Below are 11,347 nucleotides of genomic sequence, written 5' to 3' on the forward strand. Positions count from 1 at the left end.
AGTGACCAACATACATACCACCATGATGAATAAGAGGGGTGGCGACATCTTGTGTGATCATGATACAAGGTTCGTCAGAGAACAGTTTGCCAGCAATGTTGGCAACAACATCGGTACCAAGAGCGAGGGACGGAGAGAACCAATTTCCTGCTCGTTGAAATGAGGCGGGCCAATAGGCAAAGTTCTCGCCCACCGGTGGCTACCGGAATGTCATCAACAATAGTAACAGGGTCTTACTGACGGAGTTGTACACGTTTACATAAGCAGGGAACTATTACTGCTTAGATCATATAAACAACAACAACAACAACAACAACAACAACAACAACCAGGTCCATGCCCAATAACAACAAACCACAAGGAGGGGGCGCGTGTTTGTCCGGTGGGCCGAGGAGAGAAGTCATAGAAAAAATACATTAAAACAAACATCGCTAACAACCCCAGACAAACAAAAGTGCACTGGTGGTTAGTGCAATATGCCTAAACTTTCAAAGAGCAGCATCTACAAGGTCTCGGGTAATCCGAATTGGGAAGAAATAGGAGAAGCCAATTCAAGGAACAGTTAAAGTAAATGTTGACGCTTCATTCTATGCTAATGAGAATAAGGGTGCAACAGGAGCAATAATTAGAGATAATAACGAGGTGTTTCTGGCACCGACTTGCAGGCCATTACAACATGTTACTGATACACATTCTATCAAGGCAATGGCGGTGTATCAGGGGCTTCTGCTCGCCGATGAGATGTGACTTCACTTGATTCAGATTGAATCAGATTCTCTTGAGGTGATCAACGCATGTTCTGGAGAAGACAGAATCTGGAGTCAAGGAGGGGCGATCTACGCTGATTGCTTTATTGCAACGAGAATGCTAGGTTCCGTTCAATTCATGCACTATGTCTGGGAGACGAATGAAGCGGCACATGTTTAACTAAATTTGCATATAATAGTGATAGTTCTTGTAAGTGGGTCGATGAACCCCCTGATTTCTCGGTGAATGCAATTGCAAACGATGTAACTATATTATCAACTTAATAAAGTAGACATGATGGTCCTAAGAAAAACCAGACAAACAAACAAAAGGCATAACAATCAATTGATGACATCAACTTAGATGTGACATCTAGATGAGCCTCCTAGACAGTGGACACAACCTTATTTAATTACAGTGCAAACGATCACCTACCAGGTCAGGCATAGTACCGATGTTTACACGAAACGAACGAATGGAATGAACAATACAGAACCACCGCCAAAAACAATACAAACCTGTACAAATGGTAGTACTAACCAGCACATATCATACTCGCGAACTAACAAGGTCGCCGATCATGATCGCCGTGAACGGCTTGTCCAAGGTGGACCTCCGGCGAGCGGAGAGCTCCTGAGCCACGGTGCGCATATCCGGGCGAGCGTCGGGGTTGGTGCGGACACAGGATAGTGCCACGACGAAGACGAACACCACCTGCGCTGCCATCTGCTCGGCGGGACCGTCCAGCCTCTGGTCCACCAGGTCCCTAAGCAGCAGGAGCGCCGCCGACTTGCCGACACCGGCCTGCGCCTCGTCGAGGCTGTACAGTGAGCTGATGAGCCCGCCCGGGAACTTGCCGGTTAGGATCTCCATGGCCACCACGCCGAAGCTGTACACGTCGCACTTGGTCGTCACCCTCAAGTAGGCGAGCTCTGCAGCAAGAAACGCGACGACAAATGTGAGCAGCGAGCTTGCAAGCAGTAACGGAGCACAATTCAGGGTGCGTAGCGGGTGTACGTACCTGGCGCCATGTATCCATAGGAGCCGGCCACGCTGGTGCAGTTGGAGCGGCCGGGCGCGAGGAACCTGGCCGTGCCGAAGTCTGACAGCCGCGTCTCGTACTCGGCGTCCAGAAGGACGTTGTTGACGGAGACGTCGCGGTGGATCATCCGCGGCGAGCAGTCGTGGTGCAGGTAGGCCAGCGCGCTCGCCAGGCCCCTGATCGCGCGCATCCTGGCCGGCCAGTCGAACCTCTCGCCGCTGCGCTCGCCGCCCATGTACAGCACCTTCCCTTGGCTGCCCCTCTAGACGCGCTCGTAGACCAGGTACATGTACCCGCCGGTGGCGCAGAACCCGTGGAGCTTGACGATGTTCCGGTGGCGGACGTGCGTCAGGGCCCTCACCTCGTTCTCGAAGCTCTTCTCGCTGATGCCCCAGCACGCGTCCCCTGTTTCCGACACGTCGAGCTTTTTCACGGCGAGGGAGTGGCCGCCGGGCACTTTGGCGTGGTACACGCTCCCGAAGCTGCCCTTGCCGATGCAGTAGGCCTCGTTGAAGTGCTCCGTCGCCGCCAGGATCTCGCCGAACGAGAACTCCGCGTCCTTGCTCCATATGGACGCCTGCAGATCCGTCGTGCCGCTGCCGCTCGCCGTTGTCTCCTCCGTGTTTTCGTCGGTTCGCGTCTTCTTGCGGACGAGCACGAGAGCCACTGTAGCGACGAAGAAGAGCAGCGCGCCGACAACAGACATGGTGACAGCAAGTATCAGCTTGGTGATGTGTCGCCGTGAGCCAACTCCGGCACCGGTGGAATACAAGCTGCAAGATTTCAGACCGGCTACGTCGCCGCACAGGCCCGGGTTGCCACTGAGATCCAGGTCGCTCAGCGAGCTCATCTTGCCCAGCAGAGCCGGCACCGCTCCGGTGAGGTTGTTGCTGCTCAGGTTCAGGTACCACATGCGGTCCAATTTCGTGAGCTCCACGGGCACGCCGCCGTCGAGCTCATTCCCAGACAGGTCCATTTTCTCCAGCAGCAGCATTGTTGTGACGTTCCCTGGTGTCGGAGGGATCGGTCCTGACAACATGTTGTGACTCAGGTTCAGTTTGAGCAATTGTAATTTGCCGAGCTCAGGAGGGATTACGCCGGCGAGATGATTCGATGCGAGGCTCAAATCATTCAGTGCAGGCATGCCACCGAAACCGGGAGGAATTGTCCCGGTGATCTTGTTGAGCTCCAGGTTCAGATACAAGAGGCTCTTGAACTGAGCCCAGTGCTCCGGGAGCTCGCCGCCGAAGGAATTCCCGGAGAGATCGATGTAGTAAAGGTTAGGATGCAATCCTAAGACTTCTGACACGTCGCCGGTAAGCCGGTTACGTGACATCCTGATGCGTACCAGCTTGGTCAAGTTGCGGTAGCAAGCAGGCACGGTGCCGGCGAACTGGTTACTGTCCAGGCCAAGGTACATGAGGCGGGAGGCGCTCAGGCACAGCCCTGGTGGCAGCTCGCCGGAGAAGTTGTTGTTGGCCATGCTTACCACGGTCAGCTGGCGGCTGGAAATCGGCGGGATTGTACCGGAGAAGTTGTCGAAGGCGACGATGTAGATGAGGTTCGGCAACCGGACAAGCCCTCATGTTGGTGCTCACGGATATCTTCTGCAGCGCCCTCATGTTCCCCAACTCGTCAGGCAACCGGCCGGTGAGCTTGTTGTTGTACAGCCGAAGAGTCTCTAATCTTGTGAGGTTGCCGATGGTCCGTGGTATGGTACGAGAGAATTCGTTCTCGGCGAGGTCCAGCAGCCTCAGATTTGTCAGACTTCCGATGATCGCCGGGATCTCGCCAGAGAGGTTGTTGGTCGCGAAGGAGAGGAACTGCAGCCTCGACGCCTGTCAGCGATCAGGCCAGCAGGAGTGCATCAGATGAGCGCGAGAAGCTGATTCAAGTGACAGGCCGGCCCAGAAGGGAGCCTCGTCTGCCCACTCAGCTCGCTGGGCCAAAATGGGCCTAGTGGACTCACTACTTAAAGAGGTTGTAGTGTGTGTGAGAGAGGGTAGGCGGTGGCAAACGGCTAGTTGGCCGCGAGGCTTGTGTGTGTATCTGTACTTTCTTCCCCAATTCCCCTTCCTCCTCTCGAATTGTAGCTCGGATCTGAATCAATGGAGTATTAGAGAGAGAGATCGCCTAACAATCTGGTATCAGAGCCTCCTATCCTGGAATTCCCTCGCCACCCCCACCACACTCGCTTCGCCGACCGCCGACGCGCTGAAGTTATGGATCGAATTTCACCGGAGACGAAGGCGTTGTACGAGCTATTACGGGCGGATTTCGACACCACCCTCGCCAAGAGCTCCTCCGAGCGGAACGAGGCGACGGTGACCGCGCTTGCCAAGCTCGACACCAAGTTGGATCAGCTTTCGGGGCGGATCGACGACGTCAAGCTCGCCCTCAGCATCGACCTCGACGAGATCCGCGGAGAAATTGGGGCCACACCGCCTCCGTCACCGCGAGATCCGTCTGCTAGCAAGCAGCCGGTGCAAGTTACCACGGCTGGGTTTGATGGATCGGCTCCCAACTACGTTCCCCCTCAGGTTCGAGGTATGCATTCAGAGCACAATTCTCCTAGGCACGTCAGTACACCTCAGGAGAATTTCCGTCAGTTCCCTGTTGAGGCACTTGGATTTGGCCCTCGGATTGAGTTACCTAGGTTTGATGGGTCCAATCCGAAGTTATGGCAGACTAGATGTGAGGATTATTTCCGTTTTTGGAACACACCGCATAATTAGTGGGTCTCTTTTGCTTCATCTTTGTTTGATGGGTCTGCTGCTCGTTGGTTGGAGTCTGTTCAGCGTAGAGCACCTAATGCATCTTGGTCAGAGTTTTGTAGTTTGTTGATGTCCCGTTTTGGCCGTAATAAGCACCAAAATTTGTTGCTCTATCCGTCAAACTAGCACTGTTGAAGAGTATGTTGAGCAATTTTCAGAACTGTTTGATCAGTTAACTGCTTATGAGGATCACCCCAATACAGTGCATTATGTGACTCGTTTCATGGAAGGGTTGACACCTGCAGTGCGCATGTTGGTTGGCATTCAGCAGCCGCTTGATTTGGACTCTGCATATGCTTTGGCTTTGTTGTCAGATGAATTAACCAGTTCATTGACACAGCCCATACCATTTGTTTCTCGCTCAACATCGTCAGGGTTGATTGGAACGAGTCGCTCAGGCCCAAGTAAAGTTTTGGAGGAGAAGAAGGTAACTGACACTGTGAAATCGCCCGCAACTGATGACAGATTGTCAGCTTTGCGTGCATTCAGAAGGTCTAAGGGATTGTGTTTTGTCTGTGGTGAGCGTTGGGCTCGAGATCATAAATGTAAGCAGGAAATTCAGTTACATGTGGTTCAAGAGATGTTGGAATGTGTACAGTGTTGGCCTGATGAATTCAGTAATTCAGAGGAATACATGGTTAATGAAGTTAATGCTATGACATTATCTGCAGCTGCTATTGGTGATCCTACTGTTCCTGCTGTGTCCACTATGAAGCTGAGAATTCAGTTGCAAGGACGCACTCTGTATTTTTTTAGTGGATTCTGGTAGTAGTCATACTTTTTATTGATGCAGTTGTAGCTGCTTCCTTATCAGGTGTTTCTGACATGCCAGTCTCCATGGTCAGAGTGGCTGATGGTAAACTTATTCCTTGCTCTCGTCAGTTAAAAACAGGGTAGTGGTCTTGTGCTGGTTATCATTTCACTAGTCAGTTTAAGGTTTTTCCATTGGGGACTTATGATGGCATATTGGGCATGGATTGGCTTGTTGCTCATAGCCCAATGCAAGTGGATTGGGCTGAACATTGGATTTCCTTCCAGAAAGACCATACTCTAGTTACATTTCTTGGTGCAGATGCTAGCCCTCAGTTGTGTGCAGTAATGGAACTGTCAGCTTTGCTAGTAACTGAAGAAATGGTTTTGTCTGAATTACCTCAGGAAATTCAAGAGCTTATTGAGAAATTTGCTCCAGTTTTTGCAGCCCCTACCGGTTTACCACCTAGAAGGAAGTATGATCATACAATCCCTCTCATTCCTGGAGCTGGTCCTGTTGCCATCAGACCATATAGAGTTGCTCCTGCTTTGAAGGATGAATTGGAGAAGCAAGTGAAAGAAATGTTGGATTCTGGTGTGATTCGACCTAGTAGCAACCCTTTTTCTTCCCCAATGTTGTTGGTACAAAAGAAGGACCATTCTTGGAGGCCTGTTTTTGATTATAGGCATCTTAATGCTATTACTGCTAAATGCAAATATCCAATTCCAGTGATTGATGAGCTTTTGGATGAGTTAGCTGGTTCTTCATGGTTTTCAAAATTGGATTTAAGATCAGGTTATCATCAGATAAGGCTTGCCCCTGGAGAGGAGTATAAGACTGCATTTCAAACTCATAATGGGCATTTTGAGTTTTTGGTTATGTCACAAGGGCTGACTGGGGGGCCTCACACTTTTCAGTTTGCTATGAATAGTGATTTGTCCCCTGTGTTGAGGAAATGTGCAGTGGTCTTCTTTGATGATATTCTAGTTTTTAGTGCTACTTATGCACTTCATTTGCAACATTTGGCAGAAGTACTTCAGTTGTTACTTAAGCATCAATGGCAAGTCAGATTATCCAAGTGTGCTTTTGCTCAGCAAGAAATTGGATATTTAGGTCACATTATCAGTGGTGAAGGTGTGTCCACTGACCCTACTAAGATCTCTGCTATTCAGGATTGGCCAGTTCCTGTGTCTGTTAAAGAGGTAAGGGGATTTCTGGGCTTGGCTGGATATTATAGGAAGTTCATTAAGCTTTATGGAGTTATTAGTAGGCCCCTCACCTTGTTGCTCAAAAAAGGGGTGTGCTTCCATTGGACAAATGTGGAACAACAGTCCTTTGTGGCCCTCAAAGAAGCTCTTGCTTCAGCACCAGTGTTAGCACTTCCTGATTTTTCAAAGAAGTTTATTGTGGAAACAGATGCTTGCGATGTGGGAATTGGAGCAGTTCTTATGCAAGATGGTCACCCCTTAGCTTATGTTAGTAAGGCCTTGGGCCCGAGGAATCAGGCACTCTCTGTTTATGAAAAAGAGTATTTAGCTATACTTCTTGCTGTAGATCATTGGCGACAATACTTGCAGTTATCTGAATTTGTTATTCAGACAGATCAGAGGAGTTTGGCCAGTTTGTCTGACCAGCGTTTGCATACAATTTGGCAACAAAAAGCTTTGACTAAATTGCTTGGTCTGACTTACACCATTTGCTATAGAAAAGGAGTTGAGAACAGAGCTATTGATGCTTTATCTAGGAGGCCCCACACTGCACAAGAAATACTCCCTGAACTTCATCATATCTCTTCTGTTCAACCATTGTGGTTGGAAGATATCGTTCAAAGCTATGTTGATTATCCCTTTTCTGGTGCATTATTGCAACGATTGGCAATTGATCCTCGATCTGATAAGAAGTTTTCCTTGAGAGCTGGTATTTTGCGCATTGATCAGTGCATTTGGGTGGGTGCTAAACCTCAGTTGCATCATAAATTGGTCAGTGCTTTCCATGATAGTGCAATTGGTGGACACTCTGGTTTTCCTGTCACCTATAAACGTGTGAGACGGTTGTTTCGTTGGGCAGGAATGCGAGGTTTTATTAAACAGTTTGTGCAACATTGTTTGATCTGTCAGCAAGCTAAGCCCGAACGTATACCATATCCTGGTTTGTTGCAACCCTTGCCAATTCCAACATTGCTCTGGGAAATGGTGTCTATGGATTTTGTTGAAGGTCTCCCCACATCTGGCAGGTATAATTGTTTGTTGGTGGTCATTGATAAGTTGACAAAGTATGGTCATTTCATTCCCTTGCAACACTCCTTCACTGTTGTGTCTGTGGCTGAAGCGTTTCTGAATGCAGTTTATCATCTCCATGGCATGCCACTTTCCATTGTGTCAGATCGTGACCGAGTGTTTACTAGCCTTCTTTGGAAGGAGTTGTTTGCTAAGACAGGCACTTTGCTTCGCATGAGCTCTGCTAGACACCCACAAACGGATGGCCAGACTGAACGTGTGAATCAGCAAGTAGAATGCTTTCTTTGATGCTTTGTCAGTGCACATCACACTCGTTGGGCACAATGGATACCCTTGTGTGAGTTTTGGTATAATACGAATTGGCATTCGGCTACAGGGCAAACACCCTTTGAGGTTGTTTATGGGCATACTCCTCGTCACTTTGGTATTTCTGTTGATGATACAATTTAGTCTGAAGATCTGAAACAATGGCTTGATCAACGCAAGGTGGTCCTCGATTCAGTTCAGCAGCATATGTCTCGTGCGCAACAGCGAATGAAAGTTCAGGCAGATAAGCATCGTACTGAGCTTTCGTTCGACATTGGGGATTTTGTGTTCCTCAAGTTGCAACCATATTTACAGTCTTATGTTGCTCCACGCGCTAATCATAAGTTGGCTTTTAAGTTTTATGGGCCTTTCCAGATTATTGCTCGTGTGGGAGAAGTGGCTTATGAGCTGGCCTTGCCTCCTTCTAGTAAGGTCCACCCGATTTTCCATGTTTCACTGTTGAAGAAGGTCCTGGCTCCTGGTTGCGAAGCACTTCCACAACTGCCTTCTTCTAATGCTCATCTTCAGGTGCCTGTTGAGATTTTGCAACAGCGAGTGATTAGACGTGGTTCTAGTTCTTTGGTTTAAGTTTTGGTTCGTTGGAGTGATTCTTCTGATGAACTCGCCACTTGGGAAGATAAGGAGACGTTGAAGCAAATGTTTTCAAGGGCTCCGGCTTGGGGACAAGCCGCTTCTAAGAAAGGGGGAATTGTCAGCGATCAGGCCAGCAGGAGTGCATCAGATGAGCGCGAGAAGCTGATTCAAGTGACGGGCCGGCCCAGAAGGAAGCCTTGTCTGCCCACTCGGCTCACTGGGCCAGAATGGGCCTAGTGGACTCACTACTTAAAGAGGTTGTAGTGTGTGTGTGAGAGGGTAGGCGCTGGCAAACGGCTAATTGGCCGCGAGGCTTGCGTGTGTATCTGTACTTTCTTCCCCAATTCCTCTTCCTCCTCTTGAATTGTAGCTCGGATCTGAATCAATGGAGTATTAGAGAGAGATCGCCTAACAACGCCATGCCGACCTCAGCGGGGATCTCGCCGATGAAATGGTTCTTGTCCGCCTGAAACACCGTGAGACGTGTCCACGCCGAGAAGTAGTCCGGCAAGATATCCCCAGTGAGCATGTTCTTGGAGACGTTGAATTCTCGTACTCTCCTCAGCTTGGCCCACGACACCGGCAGCTTTCCGGAGAGCTTGTTGACCGCGAGGCCAATGACGGTGAGGTTGGTGCAGTGGCTGAGTTCCGTCGGAAGGGTGGACTCCAGCTGAGCGATGCTGACATTGATGCGCTCGAGCGAGCGGAGCTGGCCGAGAGAGGCGGGGATCGCGCCGCCCAGCGGGTTGCTGTGCAGCTCAAGCACTCGCAACCTCGAGATGGAACCGAGCGCCGGCGGTATGCCGCCGGAAAAACTGTTCTTGCCAAGAACGAGGCTCTGAAGCCTGGTCAAGTTGGCGACCGACGGCGGTATTTCGCCGGCGAACTGGTTGGAAGAAAGGTTGAGGTGCTCGAGGTTGGGCATGTACGCAGGCAAGGCCGGCGGGATTGGCCCGGAAAAATTATTGTTGGACAAATCAACCGACGTGATGTTAAGCAGCAGCGCGGACACGTTCGACGGGAACGGCCCGACCAGCGCGTTGTAGCTGAGGTTGAAGCTGCCGAGGCTGGGCAGGGACGAGAGGTCCAGAGCGTCGAGGCTGCCGTCGATGCCGGCGCCAGACACGTCGACGCCGACGACCCTGCCGAAGACGTCGCACGTCATGCCGTGCCACGAGCACACCGCGAAGCTGGAGTTGGCGGCGGCCGCCCGGTCCCACGAGGCCAGAGCGCCCGCGGCGGCAGCGGTCAGCGGCAGGCTGTCCTTCCATTCCAGGAGCGCCTCTGCATCGCCGGGCGCAGAGCTCGCGCCGCGCAGCTGCGAGGACGACAGGAGCAGGAAGAGAAGAAGCGCGAGCCGGAGAGTGTCTCGGCTGGACGCACTTGCTTGACGGTGATCATGGCGCCTCATCTCGATCTCTCTCGGAGAATCAGCAGTGGATGAGGATCGTTCGTCAACCATGTCATGGGAGTACGTGCTCAATTTGGAGTGCAGCTGCAGTCATCGCGGGCATTGCCTGTGGTCCGAGCTCTTCTACAGAGAGTGGACATTTGATATGAGAGCGCTGACCGGTGGTAGAAGAGTTGATGCTTGCAACCGTTCGGGCTACGACTGTAACTTGGGAAACTAGTAAATGCGCACATACAATGCACGTTAATATTTAAACAATATATTATTTATACATGAATATTAGGTATTATTTGTGTGTTAATTTTGTGATTAGTGCAATATTTGATATGATATTAATTGCATGTTAAACACGTTAAACACTTGTCATTAGAGCAGTATAGGTTGTTGGATTGATTCAGTTTGATGGCTAACATCAATTGAATCTGTTTCTTTGGTCTTTTTATATTGATACAGATATAGATATAGATGTATTGCTTTGTTTTTGCCATACCTGTCTGCTCATTTCCTTGGAAGGTTGAAGGAGTCACCACTAAAGAAAAAAGGGTAAAAGAGGTTGAGAAAGAGCAGGTTGAAGGAGTTCTCTTTTTATAATTTTGGATTTTAGAGCATTGACTAGAAGGTCTCGCACGCTTCTTGTTTTGTTGTTGTCATTGTTGGTCGGTAAGTCACGGGCTTTAATTATGCTAGGCTCATTATTTTTCTTTATGATGATGGTGCAATCGTTTAATTTATTGAGTACATGATTTAGACGTGAGGGGAAAAAGGCACACACGCACACACAAACATGGACAGTAGTGCTACATCTACCTACGTAAACAGTTAATTACAGAGGCAATTGACTACGTTTAGTAGCCCACAATTTAGAATACCGACACATCAAACACACAAGGCTATACACACGCCAAACATACATTGCAGTTGAGGTCAACAGCTCTTCGCAAACGGGTCACACACTTACAGCTGGCCCCGAGCGGTGCCTTCAGCCACAATGCATCACAAGCCTCTCTTTCTAAAGGCATCTTCAGCCGTTGGCCCTTCAGAAGGGACAAAAAATTGCCCTCTGAGATGCACCGGCGCTAAACCGCACACTGAGGGTGTGATGCCCCTCAGTCGCGGCCCCCCACGAGTTTTTTAAAAAGTCAAATACAGCGCAAACACGACTCAAATTTAATGCAAACATCGGCGAGTTCGTTCAAATTTAAACATACTTTACAAAAAAAGAGAAAAACTACCGCGGGCTACCCCTGCCGTCTCCCTCGCCGCCCGCCCACGCGGTTCTACATGCCGAGGAGGCGGTAGAACCGCGTGTAGTCATCGTCGTCGTCGTCGTCGTCGTCGCCGCCCCCGCCGACGCCTCCGTCGTCCCTGCTGCATCCCTCCCCCGGTTGGCGCGGCGGGTTGGACGGTCCGGGGGCGTCGTCGTGATCGTCGCTGAGTACCACGACGCCGTGCTCGTCCTCGCGCCCACGCTTGCGGCCGGCGATC

The 11,347-nt window shown here is 50.3% G+C and overlaps 1 pseudogene; it reads right to left on the reverse strand.

Annotated features, from left to right (window-relative positions):
- Positions 1 to 1,251: 1,251 nt before the first annotated feature.
- On the reverse strand, positions 1,252 to 10,098 carry LOC147990818 (uncharacterized; annotated as a pseudogene).
- Positions 10,099 to 11,347: the final 1,249 nt, after the last annotated feature.

The sequence above is a fragment of the Triticum urartu genome, chromosome 1A (assembly GCF_056163025.1).
Source record: "Triticum urartu cultivar PI428250 chromosome 1A, HENAU_Tu73, whole genome shotgun sequence".
In the NCBI taxonomy this organism is placed as follows: domain Eukaryota; kingdom Viridiplantae; phylum Streptophyta; class Magnoliopsida; order Poales; family Poaceae; genus Triticum; species Triticum urartu.